The sequence below is a fragment of the Erpetoichthys calabaricus genome, chromosome 1 (assembly GCF_900747795.2).
Source record: "Erpetoichthys calabaricus chromosome 1, fErpCal1.3, whole genome shotgun sequence".
In the NCBI taxonomy this organism is placed as follows: Eukaryota; Metazoa; Chordata; class Cladistia; order Polypteriformes; family Polypteridae; genus Erpetoichthys; species Erpetoichthys calabaricus.
Genome location: NC_041394.2, coordinates 79698759 through 79714077, shown reverse-complemented (window position 1 = coordinate 79714077; position 15319 = coordinate 79698759). Strand labels below are relative to the sequence as shown.

General features: G+C 37.5%; 1 protein-coding gene across 11 annotated transcripts in view; it reads right to left on the bottom strand.

The window, feature by feature from the left end:
* The window catches only part of mark2b (MAP/microtubule affinity-regulating kinase 2b), a 354246-nt gene that overhangs the window by 260148 nt on the left and 78779 nt on the right, over nucleotides 1-15319 (bottom strand). The window lies entirely within an intron of this gene.

The window sequence follows — 15319 nt, the reverse complement described above, 5'->3', positions numbered from 1 at the left end:
AGCACATGTAAGAATTTCACTGTAGTTTGTACGCAACAATAATGACTGTATAAACCTACTACACAAAGTTACTGCAGTGTAAAATCACCCAAATTTAAATTCATGTTTTTGTTTTCTGAGTTAAGATCAAACTTTGCATCAACAACGGCTGTCATTTTATTTTTTTTTTCATTAATGCTTTACTGACTGGTTAGCTGTGGGTCCTGACAGGATCTATTAAGAGAATTTAATATTTCCTTATAAATGTCAACATTGTGCATGCAGCCGAGACTTCACTGTGTGACAACATCCCCTGCAGTTGAAAGACAATATCACTAGGTACAGACATGGCTGGGGCAAAAATATGATTTGACCAAAAAAGCAAGCATCAGTATCAATGAAAGGTAAACCAATGTCTTGAGCACTCAGTTTCACATCCACATCTCCCGCAAACTACAGTAAATGCATTTTGTATATACTGTAATGAGAACTGTTCCAATACAATGGCAGTTTTGCACTTCAGCAGTCCCAACAGAGTCTGATTTGAAAACAAACCTGTGGATGCAGTGGTGCATTTAGGAAACAACTCATCTGGGTAATGTCTAATGATGTCTATATTGTGCACAGACAGCTTTCAGCTTCACACCATTATGCTGGCAGTGAATGACAGTTTTGCCAAAGTGCAACTTGTTATTATCTAAACTTAGTTCTAGTTTTTCAAGTAAGATTTTTAAATCCTATGCGGTTTTCATTTGCACTTCAGACATATGGTAATTTCACACACTACATAATATAAGGACATATTTCATATTGGCAGTATTTTGTACTGTAAAATTCAATACAATGAAATTTTGTCTCATCCCTACTAAACATATATTTAGTGACCTTAAACCTTGAGCAAATTCAAGACTGAATAAATCCTTGGGTATACAATTTAATGCAGACAAAAATACGGGTCTGCTTAGAGGAAGATAAAACTTTAGTTGCAGTTGTAAAATGGTGGGACTATCAATTCAAGAACCAATATATAAGTATATATGCAAAAACAGGTAGGTTGTTTAAGGTATGCAAGACTGATGTTTGAAAGTAATGTAGTGCTACTTATTGATTAATATGCCAGAGAGTGGTAAATTAATTCGCATTTAAGCAATTTAGAATTTCACTGTACAGTCGGCCATCTGTATCTGCAGGGGTTTGGTCCCAGGATTTCCTTTAGATACCAAAGTCCTTTATATAAAAGAGAATAAAACAGTGCAGTATTTGCATGTAACCTACACACATATTCCTGTAAACTTTAAATCATCTGTAGACTACTTACAATACTGTACCTAACACAATGTAAATGCTATTTAAATAGTTGTTACAATATACTGTAGTGTTTAGGGAATAATGGCAAGAAAAAAGATTTGTACATGTTCAGTACAGACACAACCATGGGTATGACTAACTACACAGTACACGTTAGCAGCGATGTAACATTTTTTATTTCAACAATTACACACTGCTCACACACACACACTGTATTATAGGGCTGCAACGATTAGTCAATGGTATCGACTACAAAAAATCGGCGACTCGGATTTTTTTATTGTCGATGCGTCATAAACAGAACCTTCAATAGAGGCTCCAGTCACAAATAACCACATTGGTTTTTGTAACTGCAATGCACTACATGAATGTCTGGGGGCAGTATTGTCTGTTATGACTGCACACAGTCCTACCATCGAAGAAGAACGTCTGAGGAGAAGAAGAATGTAGAGGAAAATAAACGTGGTTGCAATGGCGAGTCGGATAGAAGAGGGGGAAGGAGATGGAAAAAATTGAGACAGAAACTTTCTGAAGTCTGGGAGCACATCACCGAAAAAGAAAAAAAAGCTGAATGCACATTATGTAAAGTGGAGCTTTCTTTTCATGGCAGCACCACCGCGATGCACCGTCTCTTGAGAGGTAAGTTTTAGCGAGTAAAGTTAGTGTCAAGTGTTAACGTTGATGTTTGTACTATAATGTGTATATCAACATTTCGACAATGACAGTTAACCCTTAAACTGACACATACTTGGAGGTTAATGCACCCCTGGACACCAAATACTTTTTAGCTGCGCTTTTTATGTAAATGTCACAATTCACAAAGAAAATGTGAAATTTTAATGGAACACACTTATTTTCATGCAAACAGCATCACACTTACTGCAACACTGATCATTTTACACACTGCAAATGAACTATACAAACTACTGAAATAATCTATTAAAATATGTTCAAGGTGCAACTGAAGCCATTGATGACATTCAGTAAATCACCAAGCCAACTGCGCTTGAACTGGCTACATGCAAACACACAGAGGTAAACGCTGATGATTGCAGGCTTGTCTAGTGCAGTGGCTGAATCCCGAATCCCAGAGATAGTGGTGCTGCAGTTCTGCTGGCGCCGGCAGTGCTCGTGAGCTGGCTACTCAACGAATATATGGCACTGACTGCTCAGCTCCGGCGTGCTAGCAAATTGCTATGTGAAGCAAACATAGCGGTTGAGGGGCTCAATGAATGTACGTCGCCGAATATACCCACCCCCTGCATGCTGGCAAATTACACTGAGACACGACTATAGCCGGTTGCAGCATTCAACGAATATTAGGGCTGGGCGGTATGACCAAAATTCTATATCATGGTATTTTTCAAAATTATACCAGTTTCACGGTATTCAACGATATTTTTTCCCCCATGCTTGAGTGGATATTAACCACATTTTCCACTGCAATTACTGCAGTAGACTGGCTAAGAATAACCTATTCCACTGTCGTGAGAATTGTACATTGTACAAAAAATTTTTTAATGTGCACACAAGTATTAATACAGATTTGCATGGCCCCATAAAGTGATAGTTTTCAAGGGGGTGGCACTAATGAAGAGAAGGAATCACATTGCATTACAGTTGCAGTCAAAATATAGAACCATTTTATTGAACAAATTTTGCAAACAACTTAAACTACAATTTTGACAACATATTTTCAACCATCCAAAGAGGCATTTACACTTAGTAAAATATCCAGATGTGCTTGTCAAAAGCTGTATTGCACTGAACATATCTTAGAAAAGGAATAGAGAGATAAATATTTTTGTAAAGCACCTACACTTTCTGTTAATGTCAACAATCTCTGTCCACTGACACGTTAGCTATATAAATTGTAATGGCACTGGTAATCTCGATCCACCGCTTGCTTTTTTTGTTGTAGGCAGTACCACAGTGTCCTCTAGCTTTTTAAGTTTAACCTGAGGACGTGGAGGGTGCCAATCTTAGTTCCATACACTCATGGTACTCCAAAGCATGTTTGCGGCTAAGGTGGTGCAGCAAATTGCTTGTGTTACCACATCCAGCACAACTTTAGCTCGACAGCATTTGCAGTAAATAGTTGTTTGGTCCGCATCTGACCTTTTAAAACCAAAATCTCCAGACAACAGACGCGGCTCCTTTTTTCGGCAAAAGTTCTTCTGTCATCATGTTCAACTTTATCGTCTGCTACAGCTTCAGCTTCGGAATGTTCTCTGTCAATTTTCTCACAAGTCCTGATCCCTCTTTCACTGAAAATGCATTGGCTTCTAAGGGATATTCAGGTTTACTTAAGTATCCCAAAGAAGTCATACAGATTAGATCCATTTACTGTTTTAAACTGTAAGTGTCCTATAATGCATGAGTCTCCCAATTGGGGTCAGCTCTTGCCTTGTACCAAATACTGCCTGAATGGGCTGCAGTTCCTTATAATTCTGTATTTGCATGAATGGGTAAAAACACAAAGTAATTTTCAGTAATAGTGCCTGTGTTACTTTGGAAGTTAACAATGTGTGTGTGCAGTGCTCCAAGACAACTGTTTGTGATGGCTAATGAGATTTACAAACTGAATTGGATTCAACTTAAACTATATCAAAAATAAGGTTTTAGTACCATCTAAATTCACATAACCAAGATGCTTTCATTTGGTGTGTATCAGCAAACCTGTGATTTTCTTCTGCTGAACCAAGACATGCTGCTTAAAAATAGCATTTAAGGACTAACATTTGCTTTCTCTAAAAATATTTACATTCTTTATCTTACAGATTTAAATGTGACTCATTCAGTTTGGTTATATAATGTTTCCCCCACAAACTCTCATTTTGCTGCAGCTACAACAATTATAAAGAATTTCATCCTCCATATCATATCTTCCCTTACATCAGGAAGAAAAAAAAAAAAAACACATAAAAGCTGCATTTCAGATATTCTACAACTTACAAAAACTGCAGTACAAGACTGTAGACAGAAAGCTTCCAACAATATTTCTGTTACTTCATTTACAAATATAGGTATATTAAAAATATGTGTACCCTGGTCAAAACGAACACAAAGCAAAGAAGTTTTAAAATTAATAATACATTTTTCAAATTTACAGTTATAATTATTGAAATACATGATTTTTTTAATCATACACATAATCTTCAATGGGATATATCTGGGACTTCCTCTCTCAACAAAATATATAAAAATAGGCAAAGAACAAGTAAACCTAAAGAGGTGAAACTGCTTTATCAGTCAGACAATGGATGAAAAACCAAAATGAATAGAAAGTTAAATATACTATTTAGCTAGAAATTTGACTGGACCAATGTATACAAAGGAAAGAATTTCATACACACCACGAAACACAGTGGGAACATTTTGAGGCTCTAGACCAGATTTGTTCCACTGTCTGAATGGTAAAATGAGCATTGTCCAAAAATCAGCTATACTGTATATATATATATATATATATATATATATATATATATATATATATATATGGTCCTGGGTGTCTCTGCCAGACAGCTATATTTGGTTAATAACCTGGAGTTTAACTGTGCAAGACCCTAAAGACACCTCCTAAACAATAAAGAAATAGATCAGTAAAAATAAAATCAACTAGCCAACCCGCGGCGTAGCATATGCCGCATAATTATGTATTGATGGGTGAACACTTGAACACTTCCTGAAAGACACAGTTGTCCAAATGGGGTTGGTTTTGAGGATACGACTGTAGGTGAATGAAAAGATGGAACTCTGGAGAGGGCAACATACAATACAGCGTTTTACATGCTGCATACAGTGATTCACATCGAAGCATAGAAACTGCTAAGACCATGGGATACCCCTCGCAAACTGTTTTACATGCTGCATACAACGATTCACATCCGCGACAAATATGATTCTTCTTAGATGGTCCTGTCGCGTCCACCCTTGCTCTCGAAGCATACACACTGCCTGGTCATGTGCCCGCTCGCAAGAGCAACTAACAGAGACCCGCCCACCAACTGCAAGACCATGGGATACCCCTCGCAAACTGTTTTACATGCCACATAAAGCGATTCACATCAGCAACAAACAAACAGTTTTACACGCTGCATACAGTGATTCACATCCGCGACAAACATGCTTCTTCTTATGGGGTGGGTTTGAGGATACGACTGTAAGGGAACTCTGGAGAGAGCAACATACAATTGTTCGTGACTGAAAACTGGAGGACCGCCGCCGTGCTCCCACCTCCCAGAGCGAGGGACAGGGCTGGATGGCAGTCGTGCACAGAGGGCGGAACGGGGTGTGAGGGGAAGGATGCCTAGTGAGGACGATGTATTGGTAGGTGAACAGTCATCTCTTAGTCATCGTTCAGTACGCACTGCCTGCTCATGTGCCCGCCCCCAACTCCTCACCTGAATTGGTTTTGTCTGTGTACAGTCCACATGCACTTGTGAGCCACGGTGACTATTCATTTTCCACACACCACCTCAGTCGGTTTCGCATCTGCTACAGTCCACATGCACCTCTGAGCCACGTTGACTTTTCATTGTTCTGTTTGTCCGGGCCGGGTGAGGTTTCCCGTGTTGAATCGAATTCAGCCAAAGGCTCCACACCTGGTGATCGTCTTCGAACCTCCGACTTTCGTTCTTGATTAATGAAAACATTGTTGGCAAATGCTTTCGCTCTTGCGCGAATTGTTGGTGGGCGGGGCTCTGACGTGCATGTGCCATGGTCAGCTGCTTAGTGAATTGTTGGTGGGCGGGGCTCTGTGAGTTGGCGGGCATGGCTGTCTTGCGTGCGTCTTGCTTGCCATGGACTTTGTGAATTATATATATACTAGTCATTTAGCCCATTACAATAACGGGCGCTAGAACAGTAGTGCATAAACATTAGTAGGAACAGTCTATATTAAATGGCAAGGGACTTTGACCTCATTCTTTTTGTTGGTCGTATTTTTCTTTCTTTCAGCCTTTCTTTTGTTGATGTTTACTTGCTGAGCTGACCGTTCTTCGTGGGCTGCCGCCATGTATTGTGTGTCTTTAATTTTCTGTGACAGTAATACTGTCTTGTACGGCTCTATTCAATAAGGGTGCGCACAAAAAGGCGAGCTTCAAAAGGACGACCTCAATTGAGCGCGGCGAATAAAGGCGTTCGTAGATAATTTAGTTCAAATGGTTGTGGAATATGTGAAGAGCAACAAAGGTGCAGATCTTTATTTATGCGCGCCTTTATTCGCTGCGCCCAATTGAGGTCACCCTTTTGAGGCTCGCCTTTTTGTGCGCGCCCTTATTGAAGGATGCCTGTGCGCGCCCTTATTGAAGGATACCGTCTTGTACGTCTGCTGGCTTGTACGTCCGTAATATACCTTTAATTTTCTCTGGCAGTAATACAGGCGTGTGCGTCGGTAATATGCCTTTAATCTCCTCTGACAGTAATACTGGCTTGTATGTGGCTGTAATATGCATCACTGTATTGTGTACCTTTAATTTCCTCTCACAGTAATACTGGTTTGTATTTCCGTAAAACGCCTCTAACTTTCTCTGACAGTAATATCGCGTATCCACACACGGACACCTGGACGCACGCAGGGATTTTATATATAGAGATATTTTTAATGGCCTTCTATGAATGTGAATGAAACTTGTAGAACAGGCGTACAATTAGGTAAGCTGATTGTTGTGTTTACAATTTGTGAGGGTGATAGAAAGTGACGACATGTTCCATGTTGGCCAGACACATCACTAACAACTACACAGTACTTTCCAAGTATGACAATACAACAACAATTCCTACTACTAGTTCCTGGAAATCCAACAAAAACTAACTGTACTGTAAATTTTATATATGTCATACATTTTATATATGAATTGCATCCACAAAAAGAGGACATGCGAAATGATTTAAAAAGTATAAATATTCAAGAAAATGTAGACAATGGATAAGCACACACACACACACTGTCTTTTCTCTTTTTAACACTGTCTACTTTGATAAAAACTATATATGAACAAAAAAAAACTATAGCTAAGATAAATCATTTAACATGTATAACATTAGCGAGTCTATAAAATCAGATTCTAGAAACAAGAATATATAAAAATAAATTCATTAAAAAAGTGAATATTCCCATTGCTTGACAATTCCCAGCTTTCTAAATACACACCCCAGCTGTGTCACCTCCTGTAGTACAGTCACAGTACTCTACCATACCTCACCAAAGACAGCATGTGTCACTAAACGTAGCTGGCAACATGTAGAGATGAGCAACAAGCTCAGAAAGCAGTTATTCATTTAGGTAAGGAAGAGTAAGTAACTGTCGTTTGTACTTCCTAGCATCCCAAGTGTAAGTTCCAGCCATGCCATGTCAGGAAGTACAGCACATGGGAGGAGAAAGTTACATACACAGATATCCCTCAGCAAAAATGGAATCTTTGCTGAGGTATCAATTGGCAATTACTGGTGGCTTTTAGCGCCATAATTATGTCTTTTCAACAGCTATGAGGTATTACGGCATTATTAAAAAATGCAGGATGTTTAAACACAAGGTCAACATACTGGACTATACATAATGGTACCCTAAGTTCTTGTCAATAAGCCGCGGCTTATCTAAGGAAAAAAGTTGTGAAAATGAAAAAATAGAATATCGGCTTATACATAAGTCCGGCTTATACATCCATCGCGGGGGTTGCGTTCCAGAGCCACCCGCGAAATAAGAAAATCCGCGAAGTAGAAACCATATGTTTATATGGTTATTTTTATATTGTCATGCTTGGGTCACAGATTTGCGCAGAAACACAGGAGGTTGTAGAGAGACAGGAACGTTATTCAAACACTGCAAACAAACATTTGTCTCTTTTTCAAAAGTTTAAACTGTGCTCCATGACAAGACAGAGATGACAGTTCCGTCTCACAATTAAAAGAATGCAAACATATCTTCCTCTTCAAAGGAGTGAAGCAAACAAATCAATATGTCTGTTTGGCTTTTAAGTATGCGAAGCACCGCGGCACAAAGCTGTTGAAGGCGGCAGCTCACACCCCCTCCGTCAGGAGCAGACAAAGAGAGAGAGAGGGAGAGTTTGTTTTTCAGTCAAAAATCAATACGTGCCCTTCAAGCTTTTAAGTATGCGAAGCACTGTGCAGCATGTCTTTTCAGGAATCAGCTTTACAAAAGATAGCAACGTGAAGATAATCTTTCAGCATTTTTAGACGAGCGTCCGTATCGTCTAGGTGTGCAAACAGCCCCCCTGCTCAATCCCCATACGTCAGGATCACAGATAGTCAGCGCAAGAGAGAGAGAACAGTAAGCCGGGTAGCTTCTCAGCCATCTGCCAATAGCGTCCCTTGTATGAAATCAACTGGGCAAACCAACTGAGGAAGCATGTACCAGAAATTAAAAGACCCATTGTCCGCAGAAATCCGCGATATATATTTAAATATGCTTACATATAAAATCACAATTTAAATGACCGCTACGCGCTCGTGTTGACTCGGCGACGCCCAGAGCAGAAAGAACGCGCTCCGGCCGCTCCAACCGCGCCATGCGGGGAGTGAGAGAGACGGCAATATCTCACACTCTCTCCCCCCTTAAAGAAATTAAATGGGCGCGAGTGAGACCACTGACCTCCCTCCCTTCTATTAGTTATAGGTTATAGTACGTTCGGCTTATCCATGAGTCCGGCTTATCTATGATACGATTTTATTTTAAAAATTCGTATGATTTTTGGTCTCCGGCTAATACAAGAGTCCGGCTTATAGACAAGAACTTAGGGTAATTAATTTTTGCACATTTTTGCACTTATTATAATGTGAGGTCAGATTTATATACAAAAATCAGGTTACAAACAACCATCAGAAACGCAACTCATCCACAACATTAGGGCAGTATGTACTAGTTAATTGCAATGACATATTTAGGCCACTGCTGTTTAAAAAATAAAAATCAGGAGAAATGAAACATTCAAACTTTTTGGAAAAGTGATCTAGAAAATAAATGTGTTAAGCTACAGTATAAGGAAAAGTATTGCTTTCTAATTACACTATATACAAGTATTCAAGTAGTACTGAACACAAAGCAGGACCAACCCTAGTCTGAATGCCAGTCTCTCACAGCATAGCTTAAAATATTTGATAATTAAAATGGATTCTATGTACTCAATTTGTGAGATTTAAAAAAATTGTGAAAAAGAAATAAACAACAGATAGGCATCTTTAGTGAACTATTTTAAAATGGGGGAACATGCTTTCAAATAATTTAGAAAATAATACATATATATCTTCTGTATTGAGCATTCAAAAAATATGATGCAGTTTGAAAAATTTATGCAGTTTTTCATGGAATTAAAAATGTTATAGCAGAGTTTAGTAGTTGTGTCCAGATTTCCACTAGAACTCCCAGCTTTTATTTTACAGTCCAAAATTTTTCTTTTTTTAAATGACATGGAGAATTTATTTCTGCCTTGCACCCACGGTTTCATATAGGCCAGAAGTGTCTGCAGATTTTCACTTAAAAGGTTTTTTTTTTTTTTTCTTTTTTTAAATTACAACCCATTTATTTAACTAATAAAACATTATTTTCCTAGGTTTAGTTTTAGTTAACTTGCTTGTTACAACACAGAACTCTTAAATGCCTATTTTAGTTTTAAACCCCTACATTTAACTTTCAATTGATGCCCATTTTCTAAACCAACCAGTTAATAATAAGGTACAAATGACATAAGAACCATCAGCTCTCCACTACTAGCTTCTATTTAGACCTGTGTAAATGCATCATCAAATGTTTTGAAATAAATGAAAGAGAAAGGACCATAAAACATATCGATAAAGTTCTCAAAACGCAAAAAATACACAATTTTTGTCTTAGAAGAATGAATGCACTAGCAAACCAAATAATTAAATACCCAGTTTCATTATGAAACTGACTGGAACAAAAACCTGCAGTCACTGTGAACCTCCAGGACCTTAACGGTGTAATTCTGAAATAGGCTCTCAGTGAAAACAAACCTGTGCTACAAACAGGCATCTGTACAGAAACGATACTCAACTTCAATTTTTTCAGTATTTTAATTTAATTACTGATTTTTTTTCAGAAAGTCCAAAAACATTCTGATAAATCCCATAGTGGCTGCTGAAAAGAGAATTTGAAATTATTATTTAATTCACTTTCAAGCACTGAATATATTCTTAATGTTGCCATATTTCATTTCTCAAAGCTCTTAAAAGCAAAAATCCAATTTAAGGCACACTGTAAATAAAAAACTTGAAATGAACCATATTTCATCGAAAACTGCTGGAAATATTAAAAAAATGGTAGAAAATGCAGCAATACATCATATTGCTAGAATATCATCAATCCTCTTGGAGGACAATGAACACATTAACAGGACTGAGTGATTAAAAAGAGTTCAATAATGTTGTTTAAGTGCACAAACAGAAAGGAAGAGGAAGTATTTATCAGATAAAAACATGCCAACAGCACAATTTTTTAAAAGGGATGGGGACTGTTGAGACAGGTATTATAAAGAATAATACGTAAGTGAACAAGAAAAGTACAGATCACACAGTATAGAAAAGCTGAAAAGGCAAGCTTGAATTTCCAGCTTTTCACCTATCAGTTGGAAATACATTCTTGGGAGCCATGCATTGTTACTTGGTAGTTTCAGAAAACTATCCTCATGGCCTTTCAAATAGATTACTGAGTAATTGCATCTGAGACACTTTGTAAACTTCTAACTTACAAATTCCTCTACCTAATGCTTCTCATGACCATTTTATAGGTTCTTTTAATAAAGTACAAATTGTCCCTATTCCACCTTCTATTAAAACCCAGGTTCCTGTCCCCTTTTGAAATGCACAAATATATTTCATATATAGAAACATCTATATTTTCTTTTATTTTGGATGTAATCAAATATTTACAAAAATTAAACAATATAACACCTCCAGTTCCATAGTCCAAGTTTCAGCTTGTCATTTACCATAAGGACGCTGAAAAATGTACAAGGGCATGAGAAAAAACTGACAATTATTCCTATTGTTAATTACTGACGAACAACAATACAAAACAAAAAACACACCAATTCCAAAATTTTATGTGCCATGACTATATTCCAGTTTTACACACTGATTTTTTGCTTATATTGGTTTTACCTACTTTGGAACAATTTCATCAGAGTGAAAATGTTGGCACTTGTACTCTACAGTCTCTCTGAAGCAGAGAGAAACAGTACATCCATCTAGCAATTAATCATCTTATGCAAGCTGAGAACTCCTGAGAGCTTCCATAAAGGCCAGGGCTACTGCTGTTTTTTTAATGGCTTTTGAATAAATAAAAAGCTGAATACATAAACTTAATTATTATACTTTTACCTTTCCAATTTTATACTAACATTATTTTGCTAATAACACATTGCATCAAAATAACCATTTATTTAATATATTCATTAGATAACAAGTTTTCAGTAAAAAATATGGAGGGACACTATTTCACATTTATTACTTACTCAAACAAAACATTAAGAATACAAGTAACAAACTATTGCATGTTTTTAATCTTTTTTAAAGCAAGTAGTACTTTCTCAATACCTGAAAGAGCAAACGTCTGCATTGTTAAAGGATGATTAAAAAAGAACCATAATTAAAGGTTAGGACAGGACAGAAACTATAGTTCAAAGAACAATCATTTGCAGTAAAGCACATTGGAGAGTGCCACTCCCTGTAGCTAGACACCACATTTGAAAGGAGTGGAGGCACCTTTTGTGAAACAACACAATTGGGCAAGAAATGAAAAAGTCAAAAACAAATGATACATCACTGAAATGCATAACTTTCACATTAACTGGCAACGAATGAGGAAGCTTTTTTGGCTTCTCTAACAGCAGCAACTTAAATGCCAAAATATGGAAGAAAAACTATACATATATACAATACTACACTGTTAATTTATCTAATGTCAGAGAACAAGTGTACAGGAAGATTAATTTATTAAGGAATTTTTTTCTAGCATTTATTTACCTTGTTGCTTGTAAAACACTAACTTTAAAAAAAAATGTACAATTAAAACTCTCTTTGCAACTGCCAATTAATGAATAATGAGAAAAACATAAAAATGGATAGCCATTTGTTTAAGGCAAATAAATTAAATCCATGTCTTACTGATCTCTAATTTTCCATTTAAAAATAATACACACTTCACCGCCTGCTCTCTCTTAGAGAACAGGCTTTAAGCTGAATAAACATGTTAATTCATTCCAAATTAATTTAACTGTATTTTACACACACATCTATCTATCTATATCGCTATATCTATATCTTTATCTATATACACACAAATACACACACACACAACTGGTAAAAAGTTTTACAACACCTCAGTTTTTCAAGTTTTTCTTCAAAATTAATCAGCTGAAATGAAACAAATGACCTAAAACGGAGAAAAGGTAAGCAGTAAACTGCTGGAGGTTTAAATTTTAAGTTCAGGCTAGCAAAAACTAAAAAAGGAAATATCAGAATATTACAAATGGGTCTTCTTCAGGGTACAACCAATACGTTACAACCTACAGATGATCTGCAGCAATTAAAGAAAATTAAGCCTTGCAAGTTGAGGCAAACAGTTTGCACAGGTGTCCCAACTTCTGTTAATTACTTTAAAAACCCCTTGTCTGTCTTAAAGCAGAACTGGAACAGACTGTGTTACTACACCCTCTGAAGTACTGTGTGGACAATATTACACTATAGAAAGTTGTAAATTCCAGCAATAATAAAAATTAAATTAAATGAGACAGATCATTATTACTCTTATAAGTGTAAGCATTTCATTTAGAGAAATTGAAAAGAAAAAAAATCAAAGTGTCAGAGAGTACAATGTCCTAGACAATCCAAAGGCAATTGGAAACTGGAAGAAAATCTGACAGGAAGAGATCTGGCAGACCCAAATTTACAGCCTAATCAGAAGACAAGTTTCTGAGGGTCACCAGCTTGTGTGATAGGCGCCTTACAGCACCACAGCTTAACAGTGGTCAAAAAAACGTGTCTCAGTTTGTACTCTGAAGCTGTTGAGGCACCTATCACACAAGCTATTGACCCTCAAACTTGTCTTTAAAAACACTGGAACATTCCTTCAGTTGCAAGATGTTTGTGGGTTTTCCTGCATGCATTTCCTGTTTCAAATCTTTTCGCCAGTCCATATCCCTCCACTTCTTTTTGAGTTATCCCTTGGTGAATTTTCTAGTATGCGTCAAATTATTATTGTGTTGAAAGATCCATTACAGGTTCAACTTTCAGACACACTTTGATATGAAGAAGAACAAAAGTTAACTTGACAAATGCAAGCTGCCCAGACCCTGAAGCAGCAAAGCAACCTCAAACTAGGGTTGCTGTGATCACATTTTTTAGGGCTGATACTGATTTCATGTTACTAGAACTGGATGATTACAAATGGCTTTTTTTTTTTTTTTTAAACACCACAAAGCTCCTGCAAAACTAACCATATTGGGACCATATGTTCAATATTAAAGTGATATTCTTATAAATAATCTGCAGACCACCGGTGTTAACTGTTCATTTTTTTTATTAACAAAATGCAATTCTGTAGGCTTATGGTTTACTGATAATTAAAACAAATATTAAAATAAATAAAATCCCAATTACTGATATTTTTTAAATTAATAAAACATGTAAAACATATTCATCCATACATTTGCCATAAAGAAAATAATAATTCTTGTCATAATTATAAGAAACAATTCTAATAAAATGTTCACATGGGGGGGTAGGGATAAAGGGTTTGGGTACGTGCTTTATGTTTACAGATATTCGTCTGCACACTCGTACGGAGCACCTGAGGAGATATGGTGTTTTTTTCTTCCTGGGAAACAATTTAGAGCGTACAACTTACTATCTCATGCCCACCATGTATATATTTCGTGCCCACCACTTACCACATAGCCTGTGCGCCAGGTGCTTTAAGGTCGCACCGGCCAATACTGCGTGTGCTCCTCATATATTCAGATGAGCACCAAATGCCACCGTGTGCTACTGTACATCACTTTCTGGAAACAGGACATATCACTGAACAGTCTGATGTTTTCCTCACACAGTTACAGTCCACAGAAATGGATATTGGCAAGTTTATAAAACCAAGCTATGCATTCAAGCCCAGATCGTTAAATCCGTGAAGCAGCACCGCTAACCACTGCACTAATCTATACTAATAAAAAGGCAAAGCCCTCACTCACTCACTCATCACTAATTCTCCAACTTCCCGTGTAGGTGGAAGGCTGAAATTTGGCAGGCTCATTCCTTACAGCTTACTTACAAAAGTTAGGCAGATTTCATTTCGAAATTCAAAGCGTAACGGTCATAACTGGAACCTCTTTTTTGTCCATATACAGTAATGGACTGCAGCTTGCTAGCCATGGGAGGCGGGGTTGCGTATCGCGTCATCACGCCTCCCACGTAATCACGTGAACTGACTGTGAAGGAGAAAGGACGGCCTTATATGGCGTTCGTTTATAAAACAGCGGACAGGCTATGTAAAGGCAGCTTCACAAAAAAACAGATCCTTAACAAATTGTTATTGGTATATTTTCCCTCAATTTAAAAAGGTTTTCTTTTCTTCTTAATTAAAATTTAAAAGCAATACTTCACCGCTGTGAAGCCCCTCTAGCGCTGACGTCCGAGCTTCGATTCCTGTAAGGGAGTGCAGTGAGTGTGTACGCCTGATGAGCCAAGAATTAGGGCAAAACACGTGTCACGTACTCTTCGCATTATTTGACAGTAAACTATTTTCAACCATTCTATGATCTGCTACTCACAACTGAAGGCACCGTGGCTGATGTTAGCTGACTTGCTGGCCAACCATAAGCGTTACCTGGTAGGTAACCACCCATACAATCAGATTGTGATTCAGACTACGAATGCCGTGAATGTAATTACCCCGATCTACATGCTGTCAAATAAACGAACCACACGTCGTGCCGCAATGTTAGGGGCTTCGCCTCTAGCGCTGACATCCGAGGTTCGATTCCCGTAAGCGAGTGCAGTG